This window comes from Corapipo altera, unplaced genomic scaffold (genome assembly GCF_003945725.1).
Source record: "Corapipo altera isolate COAL_440 unplaced genomic scaffold, ASM394572v1 71, whole genome shotgun sequence".
Lineage (NCBI taxonomy): Eukaryota > Metazoa > Chordata > Aves > Passeriformes > Pipridae > Corapipo > Corapipo altera.
The window spans coordinates 6,111,984-6,127,808 of record NW_020884916.1 but is presented as its reverse complement, the minus strand read 5'-3'; the positions used below and the strand labels follow the sequence as shown (position 1 = coordinate 6,127,808).

General features: G+C 51.1%; 1 protein-coding gene and 1 long non-coding RNA gene across 3 annotated transcripts in view; one reads left to right on the top strand and one right to left on the bottom strand.

The window, feature by feature from the left end:
* Positions 1 to 8,837, bottom strand: part of FLI1 (Fli-1 proto-oncogene, ETS transcription factor) — a 105,545-nt gene extending 96,708 nt beyond the window's left edge. The window contains exon 1 of one of the 2 annotated variants that reach the window (XM_027655598.1): positions 8,820 to 8,837. The gene's annotated coding sequence lies outside the window, so the exon portion shown is untranslated. Of the gene's footprint in view, positions 1 to 7,928; positions 8,169 to 8,819 lie in introns of those variants that run through there. The other variant, XM_027655597.1, reaches the window with a different exon arrangement.
* LOC113952985 lies at positions 8,371 to 10,409 on the top strand. The gene is made up of 2 exons (XR_003529712.1): positions 8,371 to 8,494; positions 10,157 to 10,409. It is a non-coding gene; the product is annotated as an uncharacterized LOC113952985 (long non-coding RNA).
* The last annotated feature ends 5,416 nt before the right edge of the window (positions 10,410 to 15,825 follow it).

Here is a 15,825-nt window from a genome sequence, read left to right as displayed (position 1 = left end):
TTCTCCTGCAGGGCCTCCAGGACATCCCTAATGGAATAGAGACAACAGGGAGACTGAGTTCAGCTTTGATCAGGGGTTTATGGGCCAAAGAAATTGCCTGGGACAGGAAGAAATTGTTCCCCATGCAAGGAAAGGAGATGGGAGTAATGAAGGTTTTATAGAATCCAAGAGTTGTTTGGGTTGGAAGGGACCTTAAAGCTCATTCTGTTCCAACCCCTGCCATGGGTGGGGAACCTTCCACTACCCTCAGACAACACAAGTGTGGAGGGGATGAAACTGGGATTTGAAGTGGATTCACAGGGAAAGGTGTGTGGGTGAAAGAGGAATCTGTGTGAAGGAGGAGGGAAGGTTGGGTTCCCTTTTGTGTCAGTGATGGAAAGCAGTGGAGGAATATCCTGGCATATCCTGGCATCCCTGCCCATGGCAGGGGGTGGAATAAGATGATCTTCAAGGTCCCTCCAACCCAAAGCATTCCCTGATTCCATGAATACACTCAGAGGGGCTGGAGCAGGGGCACTGCTGGGGGCACTGGTTATCACCAGTGGCCTAAGCACACGGATCCTGGGATGGTGGAGCCCACAACTGAAGCTGGGTGTGTGTCAGGACAATTTTGGAGCCCACAACTGAAGCTGGGTGTGTGTCAGGACTGGGACAACAAGGGCAGGAAAACTGAAGATGCTGGAGCAAGTAAACTGCAGAATAGCTGAGCCCCAAGGAAAGGCTGGGCCAGAAAACCCCCCAGTCAACCAACCAAAGGAGAATGGTGTTGACTCAGGCAGTTAAATCAGTAAGATCAGCACTAAATCAGTGCACAATATGGGGTGGTCCAGGGTTCTGCAGCTGGTGGCTGTTGGAAATCAATGTCACTCTGGTCTCCATAAGGCTCTCTTTATACTCAGTAGCTAAGATATGAAAGGTATGTCATAAATTACAGATTTTAAGGTAAAACCAGACCATCTGCCTTAAAGAACACGGGTTTCAATTTTTTCCTGCTTAGAAACAACCATCAGAGCACGAAAACTTCATCCAGCTGGTCTTGCAGAGGAAGAGCATACACCCTCACCTTTTCATTGCACAGCCATGCTCAGAGACACATTTTGGGCTGCCTAGAACAAGGTGAATTACTGTTCTCGGACACAACCAGCCCAGATATTTTTGTTCTTAAAATCCGTTACAGATGAAGCCTACATGCTTTTCCAGTTACCATCAAAAACCTTGTGCACATGGGGATAAAAGGTGATTATAAAAATATCCCGGTGATTATAAAAATATCCCAGTGCCCATGTGAGCAGCTGCTACCTCGTCCTGTTGGTCCAAAGCCACGTTGCTCTGGGTGGCACATGAACAAAGACGAGATGATGCTCTGGGCCCCAGAGAGGGTCTAGATTTACACAGCACATCCCAAACCCCTCGGTGTGACCGAGGGACCTGCTGGAGCCAGCATGTGCTGCACAATCCTGGAAAACCAAGCAGTTTATTTTAGGAGCCTGCCTATGGATTGAGGAGCTTACATTTGGGCTCCTAACTGGAAAATATCCCAAGCCTATAAAGAGATCAAGATGTTTCCCTTTTCCATCACAATCACAACCCCCCTGGACCATTAGAGGTGAATCTCCTCTAAGAACTGGAGTCATGACACTGAGTCACATCCTTGGCTCTTTGGAGGTGTCCGGTTGCTCTCTCAGCTTGTTGATTCTGCTCCAGTCACTTGCCTTATTTCCTGGACTTATCTTCCCTACCAGATTTCCCCTCCTCTCTCTCCCTCCTGTGGCTCATAAACACTTGAAATCTCCTGTAAAGCCAATCTGGGCTCACAGCCTGTTGTGAGTACAAGCAGCAGCAGATAGGAGCAGATAAGGAGCCAGGCCACATTGTCTTTTTCCAGCCTGCAGCGAGAGTTCACTTTTAAATCTGAAAATTGTTTGCTTAAGGAAAAGGAAATGTGCACGTATGTGCTGGGGGACAGTGAGAGAGGGGAGGAAAAAGAGGAAGGGAGCTGTTTAAGAGCCCAGATTGGGGCGTAGGAAAGGGAGGATTGATGGAGATTGATGAAGGAAGTTCAGCGAAGGTCCTGCTGCAACAGGCACTTGTAAACCCTGTGCTCCTGTTATCCTGCCCTGTTCCTAAACATCAGACCATTCCCAAAGGGGAGGAGGTGTTTCCGCAGCAGAGCCCTTGGATGACCAACCATCTCCCTCCAGGCACTCCCAGGCCAAGCTTTGCTGCAGTTTTGCTGCAGTGACACCCAGTTGCTCCAACCATGGGGAAGGACTTCAGGCTGTGTCCACATGAGAGAAGTTCTGCTGAGCCACTGTGCTGATGGTGGGACTTAATCACTAAACTGGTCAAAAATCCCAGAGTGAACACACTTGTACCCAGTGCTCAAACTGGAATGGTAGGAAATCTCTATCCCTGCTATCTGTCATCCTTTGTGCATGAAAAGTGCTACATATTCCTGGTTACAGTGACCAACAAATGGGCTCCCCCAGGTGCAGCTGCCTTGGCTCCTATCTGTGCTGGGGGTGCTGTGGAGGGGTGGGAATGCTCCTGTGGTGGAGGAAAACTGTGGAGCTCTGTGGATATAAATGCTTTTCCATCCCTCCCTGTGTGAGGCAGGGATGGTCCCTTCAGCTGTGCCACTGCAAGGATGCAGCAGAGCTGCCAGGTTTGGGTCACAGTGGCAAAACATTCCTATGGGAAGAGAAATCTGCTCAGAGAAAGCACATCCAGCATCCTCAAAATGCTTCTCTCTGAACTGTGCAGGGTTTCCTTTTGATCTCTGAGGTGCTGAGATATTCCAGCTTCCATGGATCAGATAATGACCCAGGGCTCGAGGCAGCCCAGGTCTGAAGGAAATGATAAAGGCAGTTTGTGATCCCTGCATGGCAAGTGCTATGTAAATCTATGAACTGATCTCCTGATGGTGCTGCAGTCAATAAAACCCGCTGCTGTCTCTGCTGGGTACAAGATTCAGACCTTCTTCTGGGATAAATTTGGAGACATAGATGTGTATTCCTTGAGAAGCTGGGATACAGCAGGGATGCAACCAGCACAGGGAAATCTGAGAGGCTGATCCTCCTGTCTGAGCACACTTAGGATCCAGGCAGCTCTAAGGTGCATGTGCATGCACACACGTTTTTACACAGCTTTCAGAGCAGGTACCCTTAAAGAATAATCTTGGGGAACAAACATACTGGAAACAACCAGAAACAGGAGAAATTACCATTGAATTGTTTGGGTTGGAAGGAACCTTAAAGATCACCCATTCCAACCCCTGCCATGGGTGGGGACACCTTCCCCAGACCAGGCCGCTCCAATGCCTCATCCATTATAAGGATTGAGAGACTAGAGAAGAAATTGGACTGGCCATTGATGCCTTCTTTATCAGTGGCCCAGGCACGCCTCATTTGGAAAACTCATTTCCTGGGATCAGAGAGGCTCTGATGAAGCTCCAGGAGCTGAAAGAGGAATATGAGCTGCTAATAGAACTGGTGACCAAGTGGCAGCTCCTCGACCTGCAGCGAGTGGGCTGCAGAGCAAAGTCTGTACCTACAGAAGGAAACAGTTCCTGGTGGGACTGACAGGACTCCCTGGCCCCGAGAATGGCTGTGGGAGTCGAGGACTGCTGGCCTTTGTCACATGTAACTTGAAGAGTTTATTTCACAGGCCTGTCCTTCATTTTTTCTGTGTTTTGGTTCCCCATCTGCAAAGCAGAGATAATGGCAGGGCTGCATTACCCAAGTCCCTGTGAGATAAGTCTGCCCATGGCAACGAGGGCAGTGCAATGCTGCAGATAGCAGGGGGTGCTGAGGGCACAGAGCTGCCTTGTGTCAAGCCTGGCTTTGGCTGGGAAAGGATGGAGCAAACCAGGAGAGCCTCCCTTCAGCCATCCTTTCCCAGAGAAACTGGGTGCAGGTCTCACACATGAGGATTGGCTGAAGGACCAGATGAGTTAATTTTAGGTTGGAGGTGCAGCTCAATCCGTGTGGATTCTTTGCTCCATCACAACTTCTCACCTCCCTACCCCATCTCTGACCTCCCTCAGGACAATCCTCCATCTTGCTCATGTTTACACATCACCACTGAAGTAGAAGGGCAATGAAAACAGATGGCAGCTGCAAACTCCCAGCTCCTGTGGCTGAGCTGCCAAAAAAATGGCCTCAAAAAACACGGGGTGGAAATCTGAGGGACTGGAGGGCTGCTAAAATCCCAGCCCTGAGCCCCTAGTTGAAGGCAGGGAAGGTCTTTTTGGGCTTTCCCTGGCCTGGACCCTCTGTGGTAGGGTGGTTTGAGCTCCTGTTCTCCATCCTGGCCCATTTCCTGGCTCCCTGTGACACTTTGATTCATCGTGCCCATCCACCCAGAACCACCCAGGGAAATGGCAGCTGAGCCAGGCAGCCCCAGTCATTCATGTTCCCCTCAGGGGGAGGAAGAGAGGCTGAAGATAAGATCAATTCATTTGAGCCAGAGCCCATTTTTCACTGGCCAGTTCCAAGCATGATCCCTCCAGGAGCAGCAGGATGTGATCCCTTCAGGAGGAGCAGGCTGTGATCCCTCCGGGAGCAGGATGTGATCCCTCCAGGAGCAGCGGGTTGTGATCTCTCCAGGAGCAGGTTGTGATCTCTCCAGGAGCAGCAGGACATGATCCCTCCAGGAGCAGCAGGATGTGATCCCTCCAGGAGCAGCAGCACTGCCACTGTCCTCAGTAAAGTCAATTCCAAGTGACGTGCAAGAAGATTCTTTGCCCTCAGAGCTGCCTTTCCTTGGCTGGTTCCCCCTGCAGGATGCCAACACTTCCTGGGCACCAGGACATTTAGGTCTGCCCCAGACCCAAGGGCTGACCCTGTGCTTCAGTGTCCCCACTCCTGTTCACCCAGACTTTGGAGCCTCAAACCCAGGGGTGTTTGCAGCCCTGGTGAGAGCTCCTCGTGTGGAGAGCTCTGGTGATGGTTCCTCTTCAGCTTGGCACAAGACAGGCTCTCTCCCATTTCCCATCCTATTATCCTCTTCATAAAAACCAACTTTAACAGGTCTATTTTATAATGTTTGGGTTTTGTTTGCTACTGTAGTTGTCAGCCAGCAGGCAGAGATGGCAAGGCAGCACAGGCCAGTGTTCCAAGGAGTTTTCCAAGTTCCTGGTCGAGACAATGACACAGTTGAGAACAAATAAACAGAAACAGGAGCAGAACATCAGCGAGTGCAGAGCACCAGGACACGGGAGCAGGAGACCAGCCCTGGACTGAGGATCAAAGAGGTGCCTCAACCACAGGAGGAGTCCAGCTCGTGGCTGCAGCCTTGCCCTGGTCCTCTCTGCTGCAGCACCCAGTGGAGGATGCTTCAGGAGAGGGTACAAGGAGTGTCCTGAAGAAGGATGTAACAGCACTGCATGACAATTGCTGTTTTTTAATTCTTTCTTTGTTGCAAGATGTTCTGCAAATGCGTAAATTCTGTTTTCCTGTGTCCTCGTGTTCCTTGTGCCCCAACTCACCCCATTCTTCCCTCTGTGTCCTCAGCTGCTGACTTTTGCAAAATCTGTACAAATTTAATATGACTGGGACAGCCAGCCTTTAGAGATTGTTTGGTTGGAATCAGCCAAGGAGGTGGAGAGGAGAGGGGAGTTAGAGCAGAGGGATGAGTGGGGACATGGCTCAAGCTTCCTGTCAGGAGCCCAGCTCCCCCTCCTGCAACCCCCAAATGCTCACCAATGTCTCTTGAATTCAGACTTTTTCCCAAATGTTTTCAAATTTGGTTAGGTAGTTGTCAAATGCTTATATTTTTGTTTCCATCCTAAGGACCATTTGGTTAGAAATGTTTGATTCTATTTCAAACAGAACAAAAGCTCAGTATTTAGGTGTTTCAATTCTTTCAAAAATAAATATTCCTATTTTCATGACTCCTACTCCCCTTTCTCTTTTTTTAGCTGGAATAGTCAAAGCTTCAAAACCACTGATGAATGAGAAAGTGCATTTTTTGCCCTGGCTGATGGAGTTGAGTTTAATGGGGCCATGATACAACCAGCTGTTGGGAAACTCTGTTTTTAGGTCTGAAAGCTAAAAGGTGATTACACTGCTGCCATAAATACAATGATTTGCCAGTTGTAGTTTGTTCCTGATGCATCTGCATTATCAGAGGCTTGGCAAGGGTTGGGCTGAAGGATGAGGGATGAGGGCAAAGCAGAGTGTATGGACACCCTGCCCAGGGTCTGTCTGCCTGGGAATTCCAGAGACAGCCCTGGTGTCACCCAGGGGGGAGATTCACATTCCCCAGCATGAATTTTCTCCTGGGCAGCCTGTACAGCCCCGTGGGGATTGTCCCTCTCCATCCCCTGTGCAGATCAGTGGGTCTGGGAAGGAAACCATCCCCTCCTGCCTCCCACCTCTTTCCATCCCTCTCCAAAGCAATGCCCCAGATATTTTGCCCTGGAATAAAATCAAATCCTCTGAAATTTACTGCAGTGTTTATGAAAATTTCCAGCTCTTTTGTCTCCTGAGGAAGGAGCCTTACCCTGGAAAACTCAACATTCCAAACACCTCCTCCCCCAGCACAAGTGCTGGCTCTGGGTACACGGACACAGCACGAGAGGAGTCGCTGCAGGAGGGTGAATTATTCTTTTGAAGTGGCTTCTGACACTAAAAAGTCCCTTGTGCTGGGTGTTGTGATTGCTGGCCAATTCAGAAAGGGATATTTTTGGAGTCTGGATGTCCTCACTCCCCATTTCCCTCAGGAAAATGGCTGTAGCTCCAGGTGAGCCAGCTCCAATGATTGCACCAGGTGAAACCACAATGCTTAGAGGAAAAGTGTCCCTCCTGCAAAACTGCAGCTTCAAAATCCCATATTTCCCAGTACACAAGTGTAATGGATCACAGGTCATTTCTCTCTATTTCCCCACCCCATGTGTGCACTTTTAACCTGTTAAATTCAGATCATCTGCCAAGGTGGTAACAATCATTCCAGCTTGAGAGAAATCCTGTCCCTACACAGGGGCACAACCAGTTCCTCTGGAATTACTCAGATTTTTCATGCTATTGAACAAAATACAGGGTCACCCAGAGAAAGATGCTGCTCTTGGTGGCATGCGGAAATACCAGCAAGTGTTTTCACCGAGGCCAAGACCTTGCTGTTCTCTGCTTCAGACTCCTCCTCTCACTCAGGGCAGCTTTACAAGGCACAGAAAGGTTTCCAGTTTTGAAGGCATGAGATTATTCACTGCCCTGACGAATCCCAAAATTGCCAAGGAAAGATGTACATCATGGTATTTTCCACTTGGCTGGGCAGCACTGGATGGACCCAGCTGGAGGTGAGCAGCCTTGGCAGACAAGGAGAAGGATGCTGGAGCTTCCCATGCTGGGCAGGGCAGAGCAGCACCACCCAGAGAAAGAGCTGCTCTCTGTGCAAAGAAGCCAGTTTCTGCTCCCTGAGCACTAAAACTCTGATTTTCCATGTTTATTTTACTTAACTCCTTGCTGCAGGGGAATTCAATGATGCAGAGGGTAGAGCTCAAACCTGGGTAGAGTGGCAAGTCAATCAGGTTTGCTGGGGTTGGGGAATCTCTCTGCAGTTCTGCCTGGGCCTTTTTAAATGACTGTGGAGGAACGAGCATGGGCAGCTCCAGAGAGGCTGGTTGGAAGGCACTGAGTGGAATATCTGTCTTTATTTAACTTGGAAGCAGCACTGCTCTTGCTTTTCTATTGCCCACTGAGGTCACCTCTGCAGCCTTTTGCTCTGGTTCCCTCCTGCTGGGACCCACCGGCCTCTCTGCCCATCAGAGGTGTTTTTCTTTGCTCTGCTAGTTCCAGGCTCTCTGGGAGAGCTGCTTGGAAGCCAGAGCCTGCCACCAAACCAGAGCTGCACCTCTGCCAAATGATTCATTTCTCCTGACTTCAGACTTTATATATATATAAGCATATATTTACATATGTAAAACCTACCACAGCAGTGGCTGGGAGGTGCCAGTGCCCTCCTGTGACATGTTGTCCCCTGGCTTTGCTCCAGAGATCCTTGTCCCCAGCCAGGAAGGGTGGGATGGGGGTCACTGTCTTGGGGGCAGCTGCTTTGAGCAGGGATTGGGTTCAACTCCCAGCTGTAGCAAAGCTCAGACTAAGCAAGACAAACCATCCCACTGTCTGTCTCCAGCATCATGGCACGGTGCTCTGAGAGCAGATCCCAACACTCAGCTGAGGTGTGAAGGACATGCAAAATGATCCAGACCTTCTAAAGAATTAGAGTCTTTTCTAACATTAATGATTCTAATGATTCTATGAACATTCCATGAGTCTGTGACTCCATGATTCCAGGATTCCATGATTCTATGACCGAGTCACAACCTGTCAGCTGTGGTTACTGGGCTTTCTTTAACCAACCACATGCTCTGGTACAAACTTGGAGGTAGATTCAGGCCCAAGGGGTGGCCACAGAGGCACATGGAGGCACGGCCCAGGCTGGGGTATAATTCCCTCAGACCTGGCACTAATTGCAAAGCCGGGCTGGGGAAAGGGTGGGTGTTTTCACACGGGTTTACACCTGGAGGGCTCAGGGTCTGAGCTGAAACCAAGGACTTTAAACAGTGCAGGAGGTGAGCTGGGGCTCTGGGGGAACCTGAGAACTGACCCCACTTTGGTAGAGCTGAGGTTCCCCTGGGCACAAAGCCAGGGCAGGACCTACCCAGGGGGGATTGCACCAGCCTTGAGGTGCTGCTGTAACCCAGGGAGCTTCCCTTTCTGTGGGGCCCAAAATGGGCACTGTCAGACCTGTCAGGGCACAGCATTCCCAGGACAGCCCATGGACTGACCAGTGCTCAGACCATCCCAGCAAGGACTCACTTCAGTCTGGGCTTGAGGCTCTTGGGTTTCCACTCCCAGGTGCTCTCCATGGGTGATCCAGGGCAGGGTGCTGTGCCAGGAGCCACCCACAGAATCACAGAACCACGGAATCAACCAGGTTGGAAAAGACCTCTGAGATCATTGAGTCCAACCTTTGACCCAACCCCACCTTGTCACCCAGACCATGGCACTGATGCCACATCCAGTCTCACCTTCAACACCTCCAGAGACGGTGACTCCACCCCCTCCCTGCCCAGCCCATTCCAATGGCTGAGCACTCTCTCTGGAAAGAATTTCTTCCTAATATCCAACCTAAACCTCTCCTGGCACAGCTTAAGACCAGGCCCTCTTGTCCTACTGCTGCTTCCTGGGAGCAGAGCCCGACCCCCACCTGGCTCCCCCCTCCTGTCAGGGAGTTGCAGAGAGTCAGGAGGTCTCCCCTGAGCCTCCTCTTCTCCAGGCTGAGCCCCCCCAGCTCCCTCAGCCTCTCCTCACAGCACTTGTGCTCCAGTCCCTTCCCCAGCTGGACACACTCCAGCCCCTCAGTGTCCAGCTCCCTGTGGTGCTTTGCTCCTTGTTGGCTTCCCAAACTGTATCTGTGGAGCTCCAGAGCACTGCCCACAGTCTGTGCCAGGGCCTGTTTGCACTTTGGGGTGGGTTTACAGCAGGGAATGAGAACACTCCCTCACCACCCAGGGCTACCACGAACACAGGCAGGATGATGTCATGTGCACATAGAGCAGGAATGAGCATCCAGCAGAGACACCCAGGCAGCAGGAGGGACACAGAAATCCATGGGGTCACCCCTGGGAGAGGGGTATCCAAATCCCCACGGCTCTCACATCCCTGGGGATGGGAATGCTTTTCCCTGGGAGCACCTGTGGTGTCACCACGCCATGAGGCTTTTGTGGGCCATCCCACCACATCCCATCAAACACAGACTGTGCCCTACAGGATCCGTGGATGCTTCTTCTTTCCCTTTCTTTTCACGGTTATTTTTTGTTGTTGTTTTTGCTTTATTGGTCTGAGCAGATGTTCTAAACATCTGGCAGCAGCATGTTTGTTCTGTAGGCCCTTCTGTGTTGTGTTAGTGACAAAGCAACAGAGAAAGGAGCAGGAATGGCTCTGGCACATCTTTTGCTGCACAATCCAGATGTTTTGGCATCTGTGCTGCTTTTCTGCTGGTGCCAAGTGGCACCCTGTGGCTGTCCTGCCATGGCCCCAGTTAAACTGGGCAATTTCCAGTGTCTCCCAGTGCCAGGAAGCCTAGTTTTGAGAAGTGGTACAGAAGGAGATGAATAATAAGCGGGGTTAAGTCTGAGGTTTGGCTTTGGTAGGCTCCACTCCATGACCTGGGGAAGGAGCCTCTCCAGTGTGCTCCAAGTGCCACGTAGTAAAGTCCTGGCTGGAAGTTTTCCCTGAAGAAAAGTGATGATGAAATCCCACTTTATTTTCTAAGTGCAAAGATTTCACAGGCTTGCCTCAACTGCAGAGCAGAAACACTGGTAGGAAACTACAAATCAGTAGTTTATTTAAAGAAAAGAGACAACCCAATCCTTAACAAAAATAAATGAGGGGCATGAGGGAAAACATTTGTTTTTCCACTTTTGAGCTGAGAAGTCCATTTGTAATGTGTGTGTGGAAAAAAAACCGTGCGGGGTTGTGCCCAAGCTGCATTTGGGAGCATCCCCCGTGTGTCACCAGCCCGAGGGCAGCTCTGCAGCTGTGGTTTGAACCACTCGCCTGCAGGGAGCAGGCAAGTCCTTCCTCCACAGCCCCACTGGCCCAGTCTCCTTTCTGGAGACAGCACTGTCTGGAAGCAGTGTCTGTCTCCCTGAATATTCACTGATAAAGCCGGGGGTCGCTGCTCCAGAAGTGAAACAGGGAATTTATCCCACACCTCCACGGAGAGCAGAGTGCTGGGAGACTGGAGAGTGTAAAAATCATGTCAAGGCACAAAAAGTCCTTGGCCTGGGCTTCGGGTTGTGAAAGTTGAGGTTGCTCTGCTGACATCAATCCTGATTTGCTGCAGGGAGGTGAGGAATTCCGTGATTGCAAAGGCATATTCCCAAGCCAAATTGTCCTCCCGTGCTGTGGTCGGAGCAGTAAAGCTCCAAACCAGCTGGCTGCTCTGTCTTCCCTCAAACCAAAAGGGGATTTGTGTTTTTACCATATTGCCCATCAACTTCAATTATCTTCCTTATCCCTCTCTGTGGGAGAGAAGATCCCTGAAGTGAGCCAGGAGGGGAAGAAATACATATTTACAGAAACAAGTGTGTTAATTCTCCCATCTCCCCATCTCCAGGGGAATGGATAGAGAAGGGAGGGGGATGAAACAGGGCTGCTGGATCTTGTTTTGGAGAGAGCTGTTGAGGGGTGCCAGGGGGATGTCTTCAGCTCATCAGCCACCGTGGATGGGGCTTTTAAGGAGTTACAGAAGGATCACGGAGCCCCTGAGGGTTTCAGGTGCCATAGCAGGTTGCTGCATCCCATCTCCCAGGTGGCTCAGCTCCCTGCAGAAAGGATGGATTGTTAGTGCCTATCTGGGGATTGGGGTGTGTGAAGGATTAGGGGAATTACCAAAGGCTTGCAGGGCACTGCTGGTGCACTTGGGGTGGGTCAGAAGGTTATCAGCCTGATGGAGAAGCTGTATTTCTTGTATGTCTTTCCACGAGAGAAAGAAACCTCAACTAGGTTGTAAAACCCCACCAATTGCTCCTTCTTGGTGGCACTGTAAGATTTAGGGGACATCCAGGAGTCTCCTGTGCCTCAGGGCGGTGACTCCTGAAGGAGGACGGGGTCCACAGAGTTGTTCTTCTCCCACTGGGACCTGCCAGGGGGCTCAGGGTGGAGGGCAGCTGGTCAGATGGGGCATGAACAAAACTGAAAGAGGGCTGTGAGCTCCCCAGGGCTGCCAGGGGAACGTCCCTGCCAGAGAGACAAGTGAGATGAGAAAATGCAGAACTGCTTCGTTTGTCTCTCTCAGTTTGGGGAAGTGAGAGGGAAAACTCCCACTGCAAGTGCTACAGAACAGATCCAGCAGGAGCATTTGCACAGTCTTGGAGAAGGAGGATGTTTCCTTTGAGCTTGGAAGGAGGCAGCCCAGCCCAGCCAGAGAAACCACGGTCCTCATGGGCACAGGGAACATCCTTCCATCCAACACCTGCGTGTGCCTCAAACAGGGGAGCCATGGGCTGGTCACAGTGCAGCCCCAAAACTGCTCAAGCCATTGTCTGCAGCCCAGACAGCAACGATTTCCACCTCTCCATGAAGATGCTTTCTTCCACCTCTCCATGAAGATGCTTTCCTCCTCCTTCCCCACCCTTGCCCCTAACACACCGAATCCATGGGGACAGAGGGGGCTCTGTGACGGCCCTGGGGGGAGCTGGTGGAGCAGAGCGGGGCCCGTGCCGCGGGTCCTCCCCGCGCTGAGCTGCCGCCGCCTGGCTCCCAGAACACTCTGAAATGCTGGCACCTTGTGGCAGCTCGGAAAAATAACATTTATACCGAGGCCAAACGTGCTTCTTTGAAAAATCCCTTGTTGTTTCAGATCCCGTTGGATGGGGAAGAAATTCTGACAAGCGGGGGCAGAAATTGGGTCCGTTTGTCTGGGGGGAAGAGGGGATGTGGGAGTCCTGCTCCTCCCACTGCCCTATTTCTGAGCAGCCCTGTCCCCTCCAGAGGATGTGGTTATCAAACAACAAACTTCCTCGATGGATTTGGATGCCATATTTTGCCCTGCCTGTGGTATCTGGGCTGGGGGGCTCTGTCAATCAGCTGAGGAACTGAGACCACATGAGACATTTTCCCTCATCCTGGAGATCTCTCTCGTCTGATTTTGGAAGATCTAAGAAAGCTGAGATTTGAGGGCAGCTCTGTCCCCACCAGCCAGTGCCAGACATATTGCAAGGGTTAAAAATATCTGTGGGTTTGGCTCAGATCTTGTCCAGCTCTTTTTGCCAGATGGATTATCAGCCAAGCTGGGAATTCTCCTCCAGCAAAGGAAGATTTGTTTAATCCATTGGAACAAGCGAGTTCCCACAGTTACAGTTCCAGGTTGATTCCTGCAGGTGCTCAGTGGGTGCCAAATCTCCTCACTGAGAGCCTGGACAGCCCTCCCAGACATGCACAAATTTTTATCTCAGTGCATTAAGTTGTCAAGAGCAACTTCCATCCCTCCCTCCTGCTCCTACATTGCTCCAGGTGTGGAGAGCCTGTCTGGATGCTCCAGGAGCTCCCGTGGCCCTCACTGCTTCACTGCTCTGGAAATGTCTTGGGGACCTGGAGCCAGTTAATAGAACAGGAAGCACCAAATAATGTATATTATATATATATAAATAACTCGGTAACAGGGGTTACAGGAACAGCCGGGTTTGCACACTCTGTTGGCACTGGGACAGAAACTGGGACAGCTCCCAGGTCTGGTCCATGGCAGGACACTCTGGGGTGTCAGCAGGGCCATGCCTTGGTCCTCTGAATCTGCCCAAGAATCAGTTCCCTGTCAGCCCTGAGGGGAATCCAGGATTCAGGACAAGTCCAGGTCGGTAGCACGGAGTGGATACATGTCCCACTCCACAGCCCAGTCCTGCTGGGCATCAGCTCTCCCAGATCCTCCCTCAGCTCCCCTGAGCTGCCTGGCCTGGCCAGGCTGAGGCTCAGCCATCTGGGCTATGGCCACGGCCTGTCCCACTCCGGAGCTGAGGGATGGGAACTCAAAAAACCTGGAAAGGCTGACGCAGACCCAGGTGTCCACATGTCCATCCTGATAACCCAGTGGGCTCTTCCCTTCTCCTCCGTGCCTTGGCTTGGACATAGGAGGATGGGAAAGAGACTGGGAGACCACGGAGACTGGGGGATCCACGGATGTGTGTCAGAGAGACTGGGGGATCCATGGATGTCATGGAGACTGAGAGATCCAGGGATGTCATGGGGGCTGGGGGGATCCATGGATGCCATGGAGACTGAGAGATCCATGGATGTCACAGAGGCTGGGGGGAGCCATGGGTGTCATGAAGACTGGGAAGCCATCGATGTCATGGAGACTGAGAGATCCACGGAGACTGGGGGAGCCATGGAGGTGTTTCCTGCAGAACATCTCCTTCTCTCACTGCCCTTGGAAGGACCAGGGTGGCCACACACTCCCAGGAGGATTTTTTGGGAAATGTGTGTGTTGGTAAAACGTGCTGGGTTGTTTCTGAGAAAAAGAACCCACTGGCAATGAATGTGCTGAGACAACGTTTTCACAGCCACCATGGGTATGGAAGATGATGCTCATAGAGAAAAGACCAACTTAAGATACATCAGCTGCAACAGTAGGAAAGAACAGACTCGCTTTTGGGGCAAGATCCTTCTTCAGTGACTGCTTTGTGCCTTTGTTTTATGGGTGAGCAGCCTGTGAGCCATTCTTTACCCTGAGAGAGGATTCTGACATATAAGCCCAGCTCTAAATAGCTTCCTCCTTTATTGGAAATAACCATTGGCACAAGCTACCACGGGAAGTGATGGATTCTCCATCTCTTGAAGTCTTTAAATCAAGACCGGATGCCTGTTTGGAAGAGATGTACAGCCAAGCAGAAATTATTGGGCTCAGAGTAGGAATAAGGGGATGGACTCATATGGCCTGTGTTAGACAGGAAGTCAGCCTGGATAATCTATGGTCCTTTCTGGCTTTAAGATCTCTGAAAGTTCAGATCTGCAGCCAAAGTGTGGGGCTCTTCACGTGCCTGTAAAAGAGCAGTGCCCTGGGGGACGGGAAAACCTTGAACTGCTCGGGAAGCTCCCAGTGCCCACAGATTTATTGTCACTGGGACCTGAAGTGATGCCTTTTCACAGTAGATTGTCTCTTCTCTGGACTTCAGGTGGGAGAAGAGCTCAGAGGGCCAGACAGAGACCCTGGGGGGCAGGCAGGGCAATGTGGGATGTGGGCTGCAGCCCTACTTGGGGTGCTGGAGGTGCCACCCAGAGGTACCAGCGTGGAGAAATGCTCTGACACGGCCCATTCAGCCTGGGTGTGGCTGCCCAGCTCTGCTGCCATGGGATGGCCCTGGGGAGGGGGAAAGAGGGTCTGGGGAAGATTTGGGACATTGCCTTGAGTGTCAGCTCATGTCAGGCTCAGTCCTTCACACTCACTGCCAATGTCCCCCCACGAGGTGACCTCTCCCCAGGAGGATGTGAAACTTGGCTGCTCTGCCTGATGCAGTAAAACTAAACCTCGGACTTGTTTTCCAGCTGATTTAATAGGGAAAGAGCGTGTTCCCCGTGAATTCTGCCTCCCTGAAGGAGAAAAGGGGCAGAAAATGAGCCTTTATTCAGCCACGAGCCTTTCTGCACCTGCCGGATCTGCGAGCTCTGTGAGAGGAGGGTGGTTTGTGGCTCATCCCTGACATCCCGGGAGTTGGGGATCCAGCCGGGATTGCAGTGCGGCCGGGCGGCGGCAGGCGGCTCCCGGGGATGCTGCTCAGCCACAGCCGCCTGCGGGCTTCAAACACTTCCAGAAAGGCAGGGAAGGAGAGTGTCACTTCAGAGAGAAGCACAATGTAAAGTATTTGCATACATTTAGCCCTGAAAAAAAGAAAAACCCAACGAAAAATAATCAGACGCGCCGGGAGCACTCGGGACTCTGCTGCAGCTCAGACGCTTTTTCATGTAAGGTTAAGTCTTTTAGGTGAAGTCGACAGTTTAAAACTGTCTTAAAGAGCTCAGATTCACCTGAACCTTCAAAACAAGCTGCTTCATCACCAAAGAAGTGCCTCTACATTTCCTCCTCTTTTTAATTTAATTTAAACAAACCCAGAACGTTGCAACCCAAACGTTTGTGCTGATTGATGAGGACTTGTAAATGGGACTGACTGGCTGCTCATAGCAAACGGAAGGGAGATTGGGAAAATGTCTTCTTTCATTTCCAAAGGAAAGAAAGAAAGAGGGAAAGAAAGAGAGAAAGAAAGAAAGAAAGAAAGAGGGAAAGAAAGAAAGAAAGAAAGAAAGAAAGAAAGAAAGAAAGAAAGAA